The sequence below is a fragment of the Podarcis cretensis genome (genome assembly GCF_951804945.1).
Source record: "Podarcis cretensis genome assembly, chromosome: 5".
NCBI classification, from domain to species: domain Eukaryota; kingdom Metazoa; phylum Chordata; class Lepidosauria; order Squamata; family Lacertidae; genus Podarcis; species Podarcis cretensis.
This window is the reverse complement of record NC_137174.1, coordinates 22,248,192-22,264,450: the sequence shown is the minus strand read 5'-3', so window position 1 is coordinate 22,264,450 and position 16,259 is coordinate 22,248,192. Positions and strand designations below refer to the sequence as shown.

General features: G+C 40.9%; 2 long non-coding RNA genes across 2 annotated transcripts in view; one reads left to right on the top strand and one right to left on the bottom strand.

The window, feature by feature from the left end:
* LOC307215968 overlaps positions 1–16,259 on the top strand; it is a 70,955-nt gene that overhangs the window by 17,001 nt on the left and 37,695 nt on the right. The window contains exon 2 of the long non-coding RNA XR_013838818.1: positions 13,811–13,914. This is a non-coding gene — a long non-coding RNA (uncharacterized lncRNA). The remainder of the gene's footprint in view (positions 1–13,810; positions 13,915–16,259) is intronic.
* Positions 6,634–8,170, bottom strand: LOC307216010. The gene is made up of 2 exons (XR_013838877.1): positions 7,350–8,170; positions 6,634–6,817 (listed from the first exon to the last, which is right to left on the bottom strand). It is a non-coding gene; the product is annotated as an uncharacterized lncRNA (long non-coding RNA).

Below are 16,259 nucleotides of genomic sequence, written 5' to 3'. Positions count from 1 at the left end.
GAACCCAGACAAGTGGATTTGTTGCAACAGAGAATTTTTAATCCAGTTTAATTGCACATATACATTTCTGGTATACAACCACATCCCTCTAGCAAAATGGACGGGACCTGAGATATGTTCTGTGCAACCATGGCAGGCAAGGAGTATGGAAAGATTAGTGGAAACAGAAGTAACACAGAGGTTGGGATCTCTCTCATAAACTAACCAAGGACTTAGACATGACCTTCAGTGTTTAGTAATGTAAGAGAAATTCAAGTCTGACTGGTCATGCATCCAGAAGAGCTAAATTAATCTATCAAGCTTCAAGGTGAAAATTGAAGTGGCAAATATGAGGGAAATGACTTTTTCCAATAACACGATCTTCAGCAACTCCTGCATTCCAGGTCTACCCATTCAAATAAAATTGGGAGAGGAAAAATCCTGTGATTGATTTAGAAATACACAATTGGCAATTAAAAGAGCTATAAATACTCCCTTCTCCCTATTCAAGCCTCCTGAGAACTTCCCTTTGCTTCAAACACAGCTGCACTGGTGTCAGTGAAAGTTTTGTTTTTGACCTTAGCAGAACCAATAGAAAAGAATGTATTTTTAAAGGACATTTCAAAAGCATTTTAAAAATATTTATAAAACCCATGTCAGAGACTAATGGTATCATATGATATAAAACATGACTTTTAAGATGCTCCTCTAATTCCAGGTTCAAAACAAACCATTTTGTACTAGTGTTTCCTTCTGCTCTCCTAAGGTATGAATGGGTTAGGAAGAACATGACCAGCTAATGCCACTTCATCCTACCTCAAGTACCTATAGACATACATACAAAGAATTGCTTAGAATATATAAGCTAATCATTCTGTTCTTCCAGGACCAATACAGAACCTGTGACTCTCCAGGTGCTGTTGGACTACAATTCCTATCATCCCTGACCTTTGCCCATGCTGGCTGGGGTAGATTTGATTTGGGTTTCCCCACTGCGGCTGGAGGCAGATACAGGCTCTCAAACTCACCCTTTTCCAGTTGACTATGATTCATTTTAGGGATTCTGAGAAGGACCACCATGACCTGCATGCTTCTCTACTGGACTTCTTGTACAGGGTCTCTGGGAAAGAGATAGTATTGTAAGTGACCATCACCACCCCTCAGATTCCTTTTGACCTCCAGCCTAGAAATCCTACACAAGGTTAGAGACACCCAACACAGTTCCACAAGTCCCTTTCTCTATCATTGTCTCAACCAACAGTCCACCAGGGTCCACAGATGAGATCATTTCCTGGTGGTGCAGACTGTGGCCAAGCTTGAAGGACCCAATACTATTGATATATATGTATATACTTTTCAAATTTTACAAATGCTTTTCAGCAACCATCAAAACATACATCTTATATCCATTGACTCCCTATTCACCCTTCCATGGTATTTTTTTCGTACCTTATAAAGCTGCTATACAGTGGTACCTCAGGTTACATATGCTTCTGGTTACATATGCTTCAGGTTACAGACTTTGCTAACCCAGAAATAGTGCTTCAGGTTAAGAACTTTGCTTCAGGATGAGAACAGAAATCGTGCTCCGGTGATGCGGCGGCAGGAGGCCCCATTAGCTAAAGTGGTGGTTCAGGTTAAGAACAGGTTCAGGTTAAGTACGGACCTCCAGAACGAATTAAGTACTTAACCTGAGGTACCACTGTATCACTTATACTTTACCCATTTTATACGTTAATTATAAATAATTAAACTACCACTTCTCATCAGCTGCTATTCTTCAAATCTGACATAAGTTTTAACATAACCATGTTCCCCCCCCCCAAATAATCTACAAAATATTTCCATTCTTCAAGAATTTTTTTCTTCAGTCTGTTCTGTAATTCTCACAGTTAGTCTAGCCATCTCATCACATTCCATTATCTTCATAAGCCATTATTCTTTCGCTGGGACTTCCTCTTCTTTCCATTTTTGCGCACAGTGTATTCTTGCTGCCATCCTAGCATACATAAAGAAATTAAACAATTCCTTCGTAAGCTTTGATCCAATTATACCTAACAGAAAGACCTCAGGTTTATTGGGAATCATCACAAAGGGGTTAATTGTCAGTCCTCTTAAACCACCCACTTGCCTTCTATGGTATGACATCTTTCCAGCTGCTTGATTGGAACTGGTCTACTATTTTCAAATATAGTTTTCATTTAGAAAAGCACTGCTATTGTGTGAGAAGGATAGAACTGGCAGAATCCGAACACACACACACACACACACACACACACACACACAAACAGAGAGAGAGAGAGAGAGGCTTCCTCATTTATTCTTTAAAGGCACATCTTGTCATTCCATTATTTCAGCTAAAAATATGGGGGAATTGTTTATGGCTGTTTTCCATTATTCCCCTGAAAGATATTTTGTTCCTGCTTTGCTGCAACATTGCTACATTGTCAGAACACAAGATCAAGGATAAGAATACTCATAAAGCCATTCTGGCAATCAATAAAAATCTAATAATAAAAGAGAGAGGGCTGGTAGATGCTAGATATTAATTATCGGAAATCCCGTAAACGCACAAAAGTTGAGCTTCGACACTAATAGGGTTCCAGTTTAATAGTGACACTAGTAGGCTTTCAAGGGCACTCATTCATGCAAAGTAAAGGAAAGTTAATGGCAAAGCACAGCAAGAGGATGTAAATAATAATGAGTCCAGCATATGTTGCCCTGATTTGGAAGGAGAAAGGCCTCAGGGTTTTTTTGGAGGGGGCATTTTCTCACATCTCCGAGTGGGGGAAGAGAACTCTAGCACCCCAGAATAATAAAGTATTCTTTCAGAATTAAAATCAGGGGAGCCGCTTCACTTGAATGACGTCCATGCATGCAAAAGGTATTTTATGAATGCCAGAGAGTGTAGTGGATTCCCAGTAACACTTTTATTGCCTAAAAGTGACTACGCAGCCCTAACAAACTCCCACATGCAGACCTTACTTGTGTTTCAGTCCTTGTCCTAGTTCTCCTTTCACATAGTTCTCCTTTCGCTTTTTGTGCTATACTACATAAGGTTAGAGGGACGCAGGTGGCGCTGTGGGTTAAAGCCTCAGCGCCTAGGGCTTGCCGATTGAAAGGTTGGCGGTTCGAATCCCTGCGGCGGGGTGCGCTCCCGCTGCTCGGTCCCAGCGCCTGCCAACCTAGCAGTTCGAAAGCACCTCCGGGTGCAAGTAGATAAATAGGGACCGCTTACCAGCGGGAAGGTAAACGGCGTTTCCGTGTGCGACTCTGGCTCGCCAGAGCAGCGATGTCACGCTGGCCACGTGACCCGGAAGTGTCTCCGGACAGCGCTGGCCCCTGGCCTCTTAAGTGAGATGGGCGCACAACCCCAGAGTCTGTCAAGACTGGCCCGTACGGGCAGGGGTACCTTTACCTTTACCTTTACCTTTACATAAGGCATTGCCTGTATTTTGGTGGAATCACATTTGGCTACAAAAGGTTTGCTTTTTTAATTGAGTCAAGAGCAAGAAGTGCCTGAACTCAGAAACGTTTCCTTTCTGTGTTTCAAAAGAAGGCCAAGTCAGAGCAATGTTCAAGGTCTTTTTCTTTCCCTGCTTTTTTTTTTGGGGGGGGGGGAGACAGAGAATGGACGTCATTAACTGATCTGTTAGAAAGCTGTAGGAAGTGGTTTCCATATCCTTTGGGTGGCATGTAGGATAGTTTCTGCTCCAACACAATGAGAGATGAGGGAGAATGCTTGGGGGCGGGTTATGTATTGTTGCTTGCTTATATGTCAGTATTTTTCCAGGTTTTTCTGAGTCTCGTTGGGTTGACACGTGAGTGGGTTGTTGATTGATGTGAAATGGACTTATGGGAGTGGTTTCAGAGTGTGGAGAATGCAACTGCGAAGGTATATTAGAATAGTAAGCGTGCATATATGGGTCCAGAGTGTTTTTGTTTCTGATTGATACAATCATGTAAGAGTGTTTTTGGGAGGTACTGAATGGGATGTATTTTTAGCTGTAGTTAGATTAAATTGTGTTTATTGTTGTATAGGTGTGTTGGGGATTTACCGTAACTAGGCTGGCTTGTTAAATGATTGATTTGGCATATGACTGAGTTGGTTTTTCTTTTACTTGTTAATCGCTTTACTGAAAATGGTGGAATTCATACATTTAGTTGATTTCCATTTGCAACATTTCATTTTTTATGTTTAGAGGATTTTTTAAAGCTGCGTTTTACAGTGTGGATTCTCCCCTTGTGTTTTTGTAGTGCAAATGCTTATTTTGATGCTAAAGAGGATGCTCCATTTCATTGCTGATTGTATTATTATTATTATTATTATTATTATTATTATTATTAATACCCTGCCCATCTGGCTGGGTTTCCCCAGCCACTCTGGGCAGCTCCCAATAGAATATAAAAAACTATGATAAAACATCAAATATTCAAAACTTCCCTAAACAGGGCTGCCTTCAGATGTCTTCTAAAAGTCAGGTAGTTGTTTATTTCCTTGACATCTGATGGGAGGGCATGCCACAGGGCAGGTGCCACTACCAAGAAGGCCCTCTACCTGATTGTGTCTTATAAGGTGTGGGAATTCTCTGGGTATGCCGGGATTGCTTTGTTGTTGTTTCACTTTGAGATTTGCTTAAATATAAATGGTATCCAAACTGTCCAAATAAAATAATTAAATTAAATTAAATTAAATGTTTTGCAAATACCAGTCACCCCAGGCCTCGCCCTACTGTTTGACAGAGTGCAGCAGCCTCCTCAGATGACAGTGGAGACAAAGTTGTGAGGACCATGTAGCCTGTCCTGTACCCTCCATAAGTTAGCCTGCTGTCCTCAGGTGCAGTGGAGCATGCTGTCGTGTCACAAGAGTTGAGGCAAAATTCTAGTGCCAGCCCTGTTGGCTTCTGTATGTGGAATGGAGTGGAGACCTTGTTCTCACATAACTTAAATGTTCTTTGTTGGCCCTGCTGCTGGGCTGCCATCCCAGTTTTGTTCTAGTCATGGCTAATGAAGGTTCAGTAGTCAGCTCTGCATAGTTCAGTTGGGTCAGTTGTGTTAATTATAATTGTTTCATTGTGCATTGTATTGGAAAATAGCTCTGTATGTGTATTGCTGAAGGTTTAACATTGGAAAATTCCATCGAAGCTTCAGCTGTGCTGGTCAAGGAAGCTGCGCTATCCCTCCAGCTTGTGTGCCAGAGATACAAGATGGCTTCCACAGCTGACAGGTGTGAAAGCAGTGGCAACAGCTACTCTACCCTGCGCACCAGATGCTAGGCCTCAGTAAAGCACAGCTGAGTCTCAGGCTCCTGAGGAGACTCTCCCCAGGGCCCTTTTTGGACTCTGGGGAGAGTTTCCTCATGAGCCAGAAGGAATCTCCAGGGTGCTCCCAATATATTTGATTTCAGTTACATACATGGAAGTGCAGAACACAACCCCACATAAATTAGGAGTTGTCTGTATGTAAAGCGATAAAACAAATACGGGGCTTTTCCACCCTTTTGTTTGTCTTGCTGCTTTCCCCTGGGAATACCCACAGTTACCATTGAATTGGAACAGGTGTTAATTGTTGGTGAGTGTGTGTATATGTGTGTATGTGTGTGTGTATAATGTTTATTCTGATTTTCCCTAGTAAACAGAGGATTTTCCCAGGGAAAGTGGTAGGACAAATGAAAAACTGATCTGAGCCATGCCTAGAAAAAGCCTATTGGGCCCGTGCTTTCTAGGCACAGGAAAAGCAGAGGAGTGGGTGAGCCCACAACCCCAAAATCCATAAACTAAAATTGTACTCAATCAATACCATTTCATGCACACAAATTCTGTACCCACTAACAGCGGTGTAGCTAGCCACTTGGGTGCTCGGGGCAGCATGCACGCCCTGCAGCCGGGAGCGGAGCATGCTGCCCATTGGGGTGGGTCAAGCTGCCTATGGGGGTGGGGCGAGCGAAGGCAGGGCTTGCTGTGTGGAGCCTCTCCGCAGCCTCCCCCTCAGCTGTAGGGCAAGCCCCATGCTGCTCGAAAAAGCAGCACAGAACTTGCAGGCAGTCCGCACACTGCCTCCCCCTCAGGAGAGATGTGTGGCTCAGGCACGCTGCAGGCCCTGCAATGTGTAGGGCCCTCCACCTCACCTAGCTACGCCTCTGAATTAGGCAGATTCATGGAGGAGAGGGCTGTTGAAGGCTACTAGCCATAAAGGCTGTGCTCTGCCTGCAAAGTTGGAGACCGCAATGTTTCTGGGTTTTGGAAATCACTCAAGGGGAGAGTGCTCCTGCAGTGGCATAGGAAGGGGCGTGCGGTGGGTGCGGGAGTTCTTTTTCAAAAACACATATTTTTGCCATTTTTTAAACCCCCTCAGTGATGACACTCAGGGCAGATCACACCCACCACAGCCCCTTCCTTTCCTACGCCACTGCCCACTAACACACTCTTACCTCAACATTCACCCACTTTTGCCCACACGAACGCTTCTCTCTCTGTCTGTCTCTCTGAATTCACTTCAATTTCATTTTCCAGAGAATTCACCAGAAAACAGCACAAAGCAGTGAATTAAGCAGCTCGCTGCTGGGGCTACAGCTGCACCATTTCCCTGCCTCCATTTGCAACTTCAAAGCTCTAGCACGTAAAGGAAAAACAAAAACAAAGCAAAACAAAAGCATTTTGCTTGACAATCAGTTTGTCATTCAGCCTTGTTTTAGGACAGAGAACACGGTCAGGCAGGAAAAACAATTTGAACTTATATTGGTATAAGACCTACAGAATCTGTATGGTAGCATCTTAAGTTCTTTTTCAGATCTTCAGAGGAAGAGAAAGGATAACCTTGGAATAAACAGCCCTTTTCTCTGCAGAAAATAGACACAGTTGTCACAATTAACACATTGGCTTCCTGATTTGAACAGGAAAAATCAATAGCCCATGGGTCTATTTGCATGACAATTTGGGTATTTGTTTTCAGTCTTGTCTGAATTATCTCCCTGTCAGTCATCTTGGGACAATATAAAATAGATGTATCTGTTCTTTAAATGAGGAACTGATTAGCAATAGTTTATGTATCCGGGCCAGCTCCAGACATTTTGCTGCCTGAGGAGAAGGTCAAGATGGCACATACCAATTGAACTGGTAGTGAACAGACACTTGGGGTCTGCACTTGGGGGCAGCAAACTAGTGTAGTGGGTGTAGGGCAGCCACATGGGACTCATAGCTCTTCCTACGCCCCACACCTCAACATCTGAGGGTGGTAGTGGTGGAAATACCCATGTATTAAAAAACAAAGGAACTGTGCCCTTGACCAGGCAACTGCCGGCTCCCAGAAAAAGAAGAAGCTTAGAGACAAACTGAGAAATCACACACCCTTTCTCATGGGTGCTAAATCACCTGCAGAATTTCTTTCCACCCTATGCCATGGGAGATTTAGTCAAGGGTAAGAGAGAGAGCAGTCCTCGGCGATGACCTTTAAATATCATCTGGAGCACAGTTCATTTGAGGGATGTAGCAAACCAGCAAAGCATGATTGCAGTGACATTAAGATAGGGTTGCCAGATGTCCAGGGATGACCTGGAGAGAACAGGAATTGACAGCCTCACCTGACATCCAGGACAACCATCATCTTTAGACATACCATTCTAAGAGTAAAATAGGAATGGTATCAAAATCAAATAGCAGTCTAAAATAGTAATGTGCTAATGTTGTCTCTTATGGGCTGTCATCTTGTCTCTTCACCCTGTCAGGGGTTGTTTTTTACCTTACAGAAGAGAAAAAGGATATGATTCTCCTGTTCTTTGTCTGCCTGCCTTGCTCCCTCTGTGACCTGAAAATACACAGTGGTTATCTTGTTGAAAGGCTGTTTTGCACATAATGTGAAAGTGGTGACAGTGGGTTATTCTTCTTTCTCAAGTGTCTATAGTAGCCATGCACAGTGTTTGTGTTTGTGTTTGTGTGTATTTGTATGGCAAAACACAGGCTCTGCCTAAGAGAGCAGTCTTCTCCAGGTTACCTGTTTATTGAGCATTCATCTTGATTTGCTTGCAAAAAAAAAGCTTCCACAGAGATTATGCTGAACAGTCTTTCAGAATTGTTTGTGGTGCATAGGGATGTAAGAAGGCATCATTTTTTGTTCCAACCTGTATTTGTCACATGCAATGCTGTTTCCCTTCCGCTTCACTTTGTTCTCTGCCAAAAACATTATTTGTCTTGTTGTCCACTGTGATGAAATGATGTACTTTACATAATGTCAATGCAACTAAATTAATTTAGCAGCTTGGTTGAATTAGATTTGAATAATCACAGTTGCTGGAGTTCAATGGCTTTATTCATGCAGGAACTATTTACAGAATGAGTGATTAGAGAGAGAAAAATAGCAGACATCTCCCAATCTCTTGGGAGAGTAAAACAACAAAATGTCTCAGCTTTTAGGGGTGGAGTTAACTTAGACAAAGAAGCTATGAGCAGGGGTTGGCTAGATCACTAGACATGTGTGTTTTAAAGTAACATATGTATTAGCTAGAAGCACACAAGAGGATTAAATGCATTTCCTTTTCTCCAACGGTAAGAATCCCCCCCCCCCAAGAACAGTTTGTGGAGGGAGGAGAGGGTGGGCTTATTCCATTGAGTAAGCCAAAATGCTTGCCATGGCAAACCGATCACCTTAGTGCAATATTGAATTCCTCCCCACGTCTCAAGCCCAACTATTTTACCTTGGGAGAATTCTGGTTGCACTATTCAAGCTAGGCACCTGTCTCTTTGCATCCATGAACTCTTGCACAACTGCCACAAGTTGTCAAGAAGCAGCACCACTGTGTCAGGATAATCCATGAGCTTTCTGTGTAGCAGAAATGCCGCTTTGTGTGGTTGAGGTGGACTAAAATCAACTGGCATGGGCAACTCGGCAGAGATACCATCTCTTGGAAATTGGTTAGCGGCAGGTGTGTTTCTGAACATTTTATCTGCTTGTGTTGTTCAGTGATGTGAATCTGACGTGCCCCCGAACAACAGCAAGCACACAGATGTTGAGCCCCTTGAGGTTTTCTCTGATGTCAATGAGTATCATGAAGCCATGCCTTCTGAATAAAATTAAGACCTTTAATTACTAAAATGGTTTCTCTCCTGATCAGGCCTGTCCTTTCCGAGATACACTCCTCTTGGTCTTTGAGACACACAAATCTTCGTGTCTCTGTCAGGCTGCTATCCTTTGATTCTTTGACAATCTCAGAATTATATAGATATGTTTCTCTCACTTGCATTTCAACAATATCAAAATATTTGTGTGGCTAGATAACTTGATACAGATCAGTATCACACAATGCCACTTTAATTATATCTCCTCTGACTTTTAAGTGATGAAAAGATATATCCCATGTTTAATTTGGTGGTGCAGTTCATTTGTTTTTATTTAAAGAGATATTTATAAACCACCTACTCATAAAAAAATACTTAAATTAAATCATCATAACATTATAAAATCATAAAATATAAAACAAATGATCTAATGTGGTCCTGATGTGTCAGGGAGCAATTTTTCTATATGTACAGCTTCATTCAGAGAACAGCATAATTTTCATATAGAAAATCATATTGTGAGCTTTGAATAAAGACTTAGTAAAACAGAATTTAATGCAATATAGCATTTAGAAAATATAGATTAAGAGTGACATAAGAATAGCATTATAATTGTGCTGTCAAAGCAATCAGTTGTTTTAATGTGAAGCTTAGGCTTGCTGTTTTTTTACCTAGCTGAAGATTTGTCCTCAGAACTTCCCGAGCTGCCCTAGTTTTTTTTAAAAAAATAAATAAAGAAATCTAAGTTTCCTATCATTCTTAGCACCTTAGAATAAAGGTCATTGTCACCCAGTCAATGGTGTGTGTCCGGATCATGTTGTTTTCTGCTAGGTGAAGAAGAGAAGGTGTGTGTGACCAAGGGCTAAAAAGGAGGGGAGAAAAATGAGTCTGTGAAATATTTTATATTGATCAGTGACTGGATCAGGTTTTTCCATCTTTCCCCTCAAATTCTTCACTTAAGCAAACCCATAGCAGAAGTTGCTAAAGGCCGACCATAATCTAACTAGGGAAAAGCGTAAATGAAATCACTGCTTTATTGCAGTTACTCACATTCTTGCATAGTCTTTAAAACAATCCAGTAATGTTATAATTTCACATTTGTTGAGGTGCCCATTGTTGTTTTCTTTAGCACCTTATCCCTGAGACCTAAGGTGCCAAAATGTGTCACTGTGATTTAGCAAAGGTTCCAAGCAGCTCACTTGTCAATTGTCATCCATTTTGGTCCAGCATGGCTGCTCCAATGTTTACTCAAGTTGGTGGTCAAGTTGGGCCTAGCCAGGCCCAGATGTGCCTCAAGGGATAGTCAAGATTTGAGGTTGCTGCTGCCGATGTTATTCTGCTTCCGCCATTCTGGACAAATTCATTGGAGCCACACAGGTACATTATAACAACTTCACTTTTGTTTGTTTAGCAGTTTCTAAAAGGTGGTGAGCTTGTTCATGTGAAGTGACTATAATCTCAAAAACCATACAGTCATCAGTTTTCAAGCCAATGCAAAGCTATGAAAGCTTAGAGAGTCCACCCCACCTCCTTAGCAATGTGTCTAGAATTTTGTACATCAACTTTATTTTGAAGAATCCCAAGAGATACATTTCAAACAGTGCAACGTACACTTGAGCTGAAATTCAGCATGTTTAAGCCTTATTGATTTCAGTGGGTGAGATGTTACGTAGTTAATGTGGAAGCAAGCTCGTTGGGACAGGAATCTTTCATTGCTTGTGTTTCTCTGCAAAGTGATATGATTTGATATCAATAGCAGACAATTCAGAGAAAAATCAATAATATCTCTCAAATTCTGCTAAAATATAGGCATTGCATTCACAATAAAGCCCAAAAATTAATGGGAGTTTTAAAAAAATGAAATAAATTTATGTGTGTGACATTGTATGTGACATTAAGACTGCACCAAATATTATCTAGTTTCAATGGGTGGGTGGGTGTGAAATAGTGATTTGGGTGTGTCGAAATATCTCCCTAAAAGCCATTTGACTGTGCAAATGTACCCTCTTTTCACTCCTTTCCCCCCTTTTTCTTTTGCCTTAGTCCTTGCTTTACAATCGCCGTGGCATCATTTCTTCTGTCACAGTTACTGCTACCCTTTCTTTCCAAGATTATTCATGTGTGTGAATGTTGGGCATGTCTGTGTCCCAGCCAAATGAGGATTATGTAGTGAATGAGTAGCTATTGCTGCACTACATAGCCATTACGATTTGGCTACATGATGATACCACTGAAGGTAAATTAAGACAATTGAATGTGAAGACAATAGATTGATCATATAGGTTATCCCAGCCAATCAGGGAACACACAGCAAACATAATGGCATCACTATGCTACATGGCCAATCATTTTTAGTTATGTGATGATTTCATAGGGGAAGCATGAACACAAGAGAGAGATGATAAAAAAACTAAGCCAGTACAAAATAAAAGGCCATTGAAACTGCACTCCCCCCCCCCCCCGATACTGCTGGATATGTTCCTGAAAACTGGTGGTAGTTTCAGATCAGACCCACTTACCATAACTTCCAGTTTTCTTTATTTCCTTTATGGTGATGATTTATTCCGTGACAACAACACAACAACTGTTTTGCACTGGTGCTGGTTCATTTGGTAGAATTAACAGTGATTCTGGGCATCTGTGTAGTGTATGGTGACCTCATTGATGGGGTAAGTATTGAGGACTCAAAGGATCCATTGGATCAACAACCCATAAAATGAAAACTATATTCACTGCATATTATAAGTGCTCTTTGGGAACTATCAGCGGCTATTGTGAAAATAATCCACATGCCTAAATGTGTGCTTAATTGAGTATGCCTTAAAATCCCTAACTACACATTTAGTCCATCCAAACTGTGTGTTTATACAAGACTTAAATACAGTACATTTACTTCAATGAGCAACATGTTTTTTTAATAACAGTGTAAGATAAAATCCTCCAGTAAAAGGAAGGGCAGTAACCAGAGAAGAGATTTAAAGCAGTGTCCTAAGGAGGTGATGGGAGTTTGCATTCCTTACATTGTGCAATCTTTATGCTCTCGGGAGCAGGGAAAATCAGCAGAAGCAGAGTCAACCCCTAATTATGCTTGTATTTGCACTTGCTGCTTGAACTCCAGACAGGAGCATTGTTTAATACTTAATTTTGTGTTTATATATTACAGTGGGATGTACTTTATCAGGAAGATGCCTGCAGTTCACAGGTCGCTTTGTAAACCAATAAATGTTTAATTATATTGACCAGTTTGCTGTCTCTATGACTCTAAGTGAAAATGCTCACAACCGTGCTGAATGGTGTTGATGTAAACAGCTCGCATTGTGAAGGCCAGGGTATATATACATTTAGCAAATTAGCAGGATAATTGTTTTTTTCTCCAGGATTCTACTACTTCATGCACCAGCAAGGAACTGCATTATCCCTCCCCCACAAAACCCCCACAAATCCATTAAGAAGATCTAAACTCTTCTCCTTGACATATTAGTTTTCTATGTGTAGGGGAGCCCCCCCCTCCAACAGAGCCCTTAAACGTAAGATTTCCCTTTTCCTACACAGCCTTAATTGGAAGAGTTTGAAGAGCTAATAGTATATTCTCCCCATTTGACATTTGAGGGGAAATGTCCCCCAGATGGGCTTCCTCCTCTGCTGGAGGACCCAAGTTGACTTCCCTAGCTGTGGTGACATGATTGAAACAGTCCTGGGAAGGGCTATAACTCAACTCTACATGTAGAAGGTCTCAGGTTCAGTCCCAGCATCTCCAGGTTGGCTTGAAATATTCTCTGTCTGAATGCCTGGAGAGCCATGGAGAACCAAAGCAGAACAGGGGTAACTAACATGGTGCCCTCCAGATGTTGTTGAATTACAACTCCCAGAAGCCCCAGCCAGCATGGTCAATGGGATGGTGGTAATAGTAGTCCAATACCACTTGGAGGTCATCTTTGAACATATGAATTAGATGAACTAATGGGCCGGCTCTGTATGAGGCAGCTTCCTGTGTTGTGTCCAGTCTTGTCTTCTTGTGGATCCTCCAAACCAGCAAAAAATTTTCCAAACTTGTGTACATGATGCTGATTTGTATTACTGTAGGATATGTGTAGGAACTCTTACAGGAACACAGCAGGGGTGAGAAAGAACCACATCATGGTTCATCCAGTCTACAGTTCTGTTCTGCAGACATTATAAAGATCCAGCCCAGAAGAAACAGCTGCCACACAGAAATAGTTGTTGGGTATAAGTAACCTTGTGTGCCTCCAGTAAAAACCCAACACCAATAACTTGTGAATCAGGCTTTGGCCCATTTCATTTTTTTTTTTTAAAAAATAAATATTGGTAAAAGCATAACTACTAAATTAAATAATGGGGCAGATTCCCCACTGATGAGATTTGACAGACCTATTACTGAAGCCAAAGAACTCTCTTGAGGATGTTAGTTAGAAAGCTAACTCCCAGCATATTCTGTGTATATATGCAAATCTAACAATATTCTATATTCATTTTCATCCATTTGGTATGGATTATTCCCACAAAACATTTTTTCCCATTTGTGTTTAAATTATGTTCCAATAGTGGGATGATTGCATTTAAATGGCTTATACATATTACTCAAATATAATGTCATTTTCGTCTCAGGTGGTAATATTACTCTCGTTAGATGTCTCATAAGGGGAGAGAAAGGAAAATAATAAAGAGATTCCAACTCACTATCTCGCTTGCTGTATAAAGGTTTTGGCTTAAGAAATCCATCTTATTAATTCTCTCTTATATTTATCTTTTCTTTACTCCAGCAATTACCAAAGTGGTGACGTTCTGAAAGCTAAATATAACCTCGTTGTGATTGAATTTAGTCTGGATGTCAAAAGGGAACTGTGACCATTTAATAAAAAATAAGGTACAGGTCCTTTTCTTTCATGGTGTACAGAATTATATCCCCAAATGCTGTGAGCTAAAGACCAGTAAGAGGGAAGTTATCAGAAATATATGAGAAGCTGAGGATGCAATTTTCTAATTCATGAGCCAAATTAGGTTTCAGTTTTTGCTCATTCAAGAAGATGGAACTCATTGGGATATTTCTATCTGCCTATCAGCTTTTGCAGTTGGGAAACCTAAGGTTACATTTAAGGAGCAAGTTTACCAGGCTTAGGAGATGGAGGAAAGGAGACTTGCTGAACAGGAAGCCCCCCAACTTGGCTAAACCAGAGCTCAAAAGGTCTTGTATAGTCCCGTCCCCCCCAGCCATTGAAATAAGGTATGAGGGGTGTTGTGGGCTGGTTCCACCCCTCCCTGCAAACTGCAGCTGCTCCCCTACAAAGCTCACATTTGGAAGCAACTCTGTGCCCCCTCAAAATGAACAATTTCCCCAGGAGCTGGTGAAAAACAGGCAAATAAATAATAGCAATAATGAATACATCAGATATTCACTCCACACACAAATGTAATAATGCTTTTGACTCAAAGCTGGAAAAGAGGAAGGCAAGCCTTAATCCTGGCAAACTTTCCAGGGTCTAGTGTGACTAAGGCACACATTTCATTCGGATAATCTAGCCAAATGGTCATCCATTTTGCCTGCCTGGATAGTCAGGTCCAGACAATATGTACAGTCATGGTTCCATTTCAATAGGAAATCTGAGCCTGGGAAGAAGATGGGGGAGCACCAGGCAATCTCAAGAAGATTCACTTAACAAAAATAAAAGTTGTGACTCCCAGTGGAAAGCAACCCGAAAATTCTCAAAGATACTGGAAATATAGTTCCTGTAGGGCAGTTTTCTATGAGCCTCCAGAATTTTCAGTTTGTTTGTTTTTCTTTCTGTTGAGGGGCTACCAAACTTCAACACAAGCAATGTTTTTAGGCAGTTTCAGAGGATTTCATCATGGGATAATTTCAAGAGAAGCTGATAAGAGTTTTTTCTGCCTCAGAATGGAGGAGGAATCTGTTTTAAATGGATTTCCACATGGAATTTGGCAGTTCTGGACCAACTTCAGCTTTGCCTGCATTGAACCATCACCAGTCTCGAGGGCCTGCTTATGTCTGAGCCACTCATACACTGACTGGCCTTTAAAAGATAAAAGCCTGCTCTGTATTATGTTTTTATTATTGTACACTGCCCTGGGATCTTTTGATAAAAGACAATAAATAAATTGAAATAATAATGACAACAACAATAATGGCTTTTTTTCAGCCAGAACACAGTTCTAGCACCTCTCAGGTGGGCACCATTGCCATTCTAGGAGAATGAGGTAGGTGTTCATGGTGAGTTCTGGCACCTCTTTTTCTACAAAAATAGCAATACAGTAGTACCTCAGGGTAAGTGCTTAATTCGTTCCGGAGGTCCGTACTTAACCTGAAACTGTTCTTAACCTGAAGCACCACTTTAGCTAATAGGGCCTCCTGCTGCTGCTGCTGCGCCGCCGGAGCCCGATTTCTGCTCTCATCCTGAAGCAAAGTTCTTAACCTGAGGTATACTATTTCTGGGTTAGCAGAGTCTGTAACCTGAAGCGTATGTAACCTGAAGCGTATGTAACCTGAAGCGTATGTAACCTGAAGCGTATGTAACCCGAGGTAGCACTGTAAGAATAAAAATATGACTATATATATATATATATATATATGAAACCCCATGCTGTACTATATTTCCACAACATAATTTTAGGGAAGCTTTTAATGTTTGATGGAGTGTTGTATATTAATATTTTGTTGGAAACCCAGCAAGATGGGAGGGGTATAAATATTATTATTATTATTATTATTATTATTATTATATGCATTTTATGCAGTTCTATGCATTGTTGGATTTATATTGCATTTATCAGTGTATGTGCTAGTTACTTTCAAGAAACCTGGAGTATATGCATGCCTGTAAGATTAAATGTATAATAATGTATATAATAACACATAATGTATGTAATATATGAGAATTATTTGTATTTTTAATGGAATGGGAGAGCAGGAGACTCACTTCTTGTTGAGATTTAGGGCAGCATTCCTACAACGTGGTTAGCAATGAAGTTATTTGGAATAAATTCATATTTGCTATGTGTTCTTATCTCTGAGAAAAAAATCAAACTCTATTTGGGTTTGTATTTTTCTTTATAGAGAAAGCCAGATGGAAGATTCTCCCCATCCGTTCATGTACTGCTTTATTGGGATTCGATAACAAACAAATTAGGAGTGAGATTAAAATGTCATTTTTAGAAGGTGGGGATTTACTGCCCTAAATTATATGACAATTAATGTGG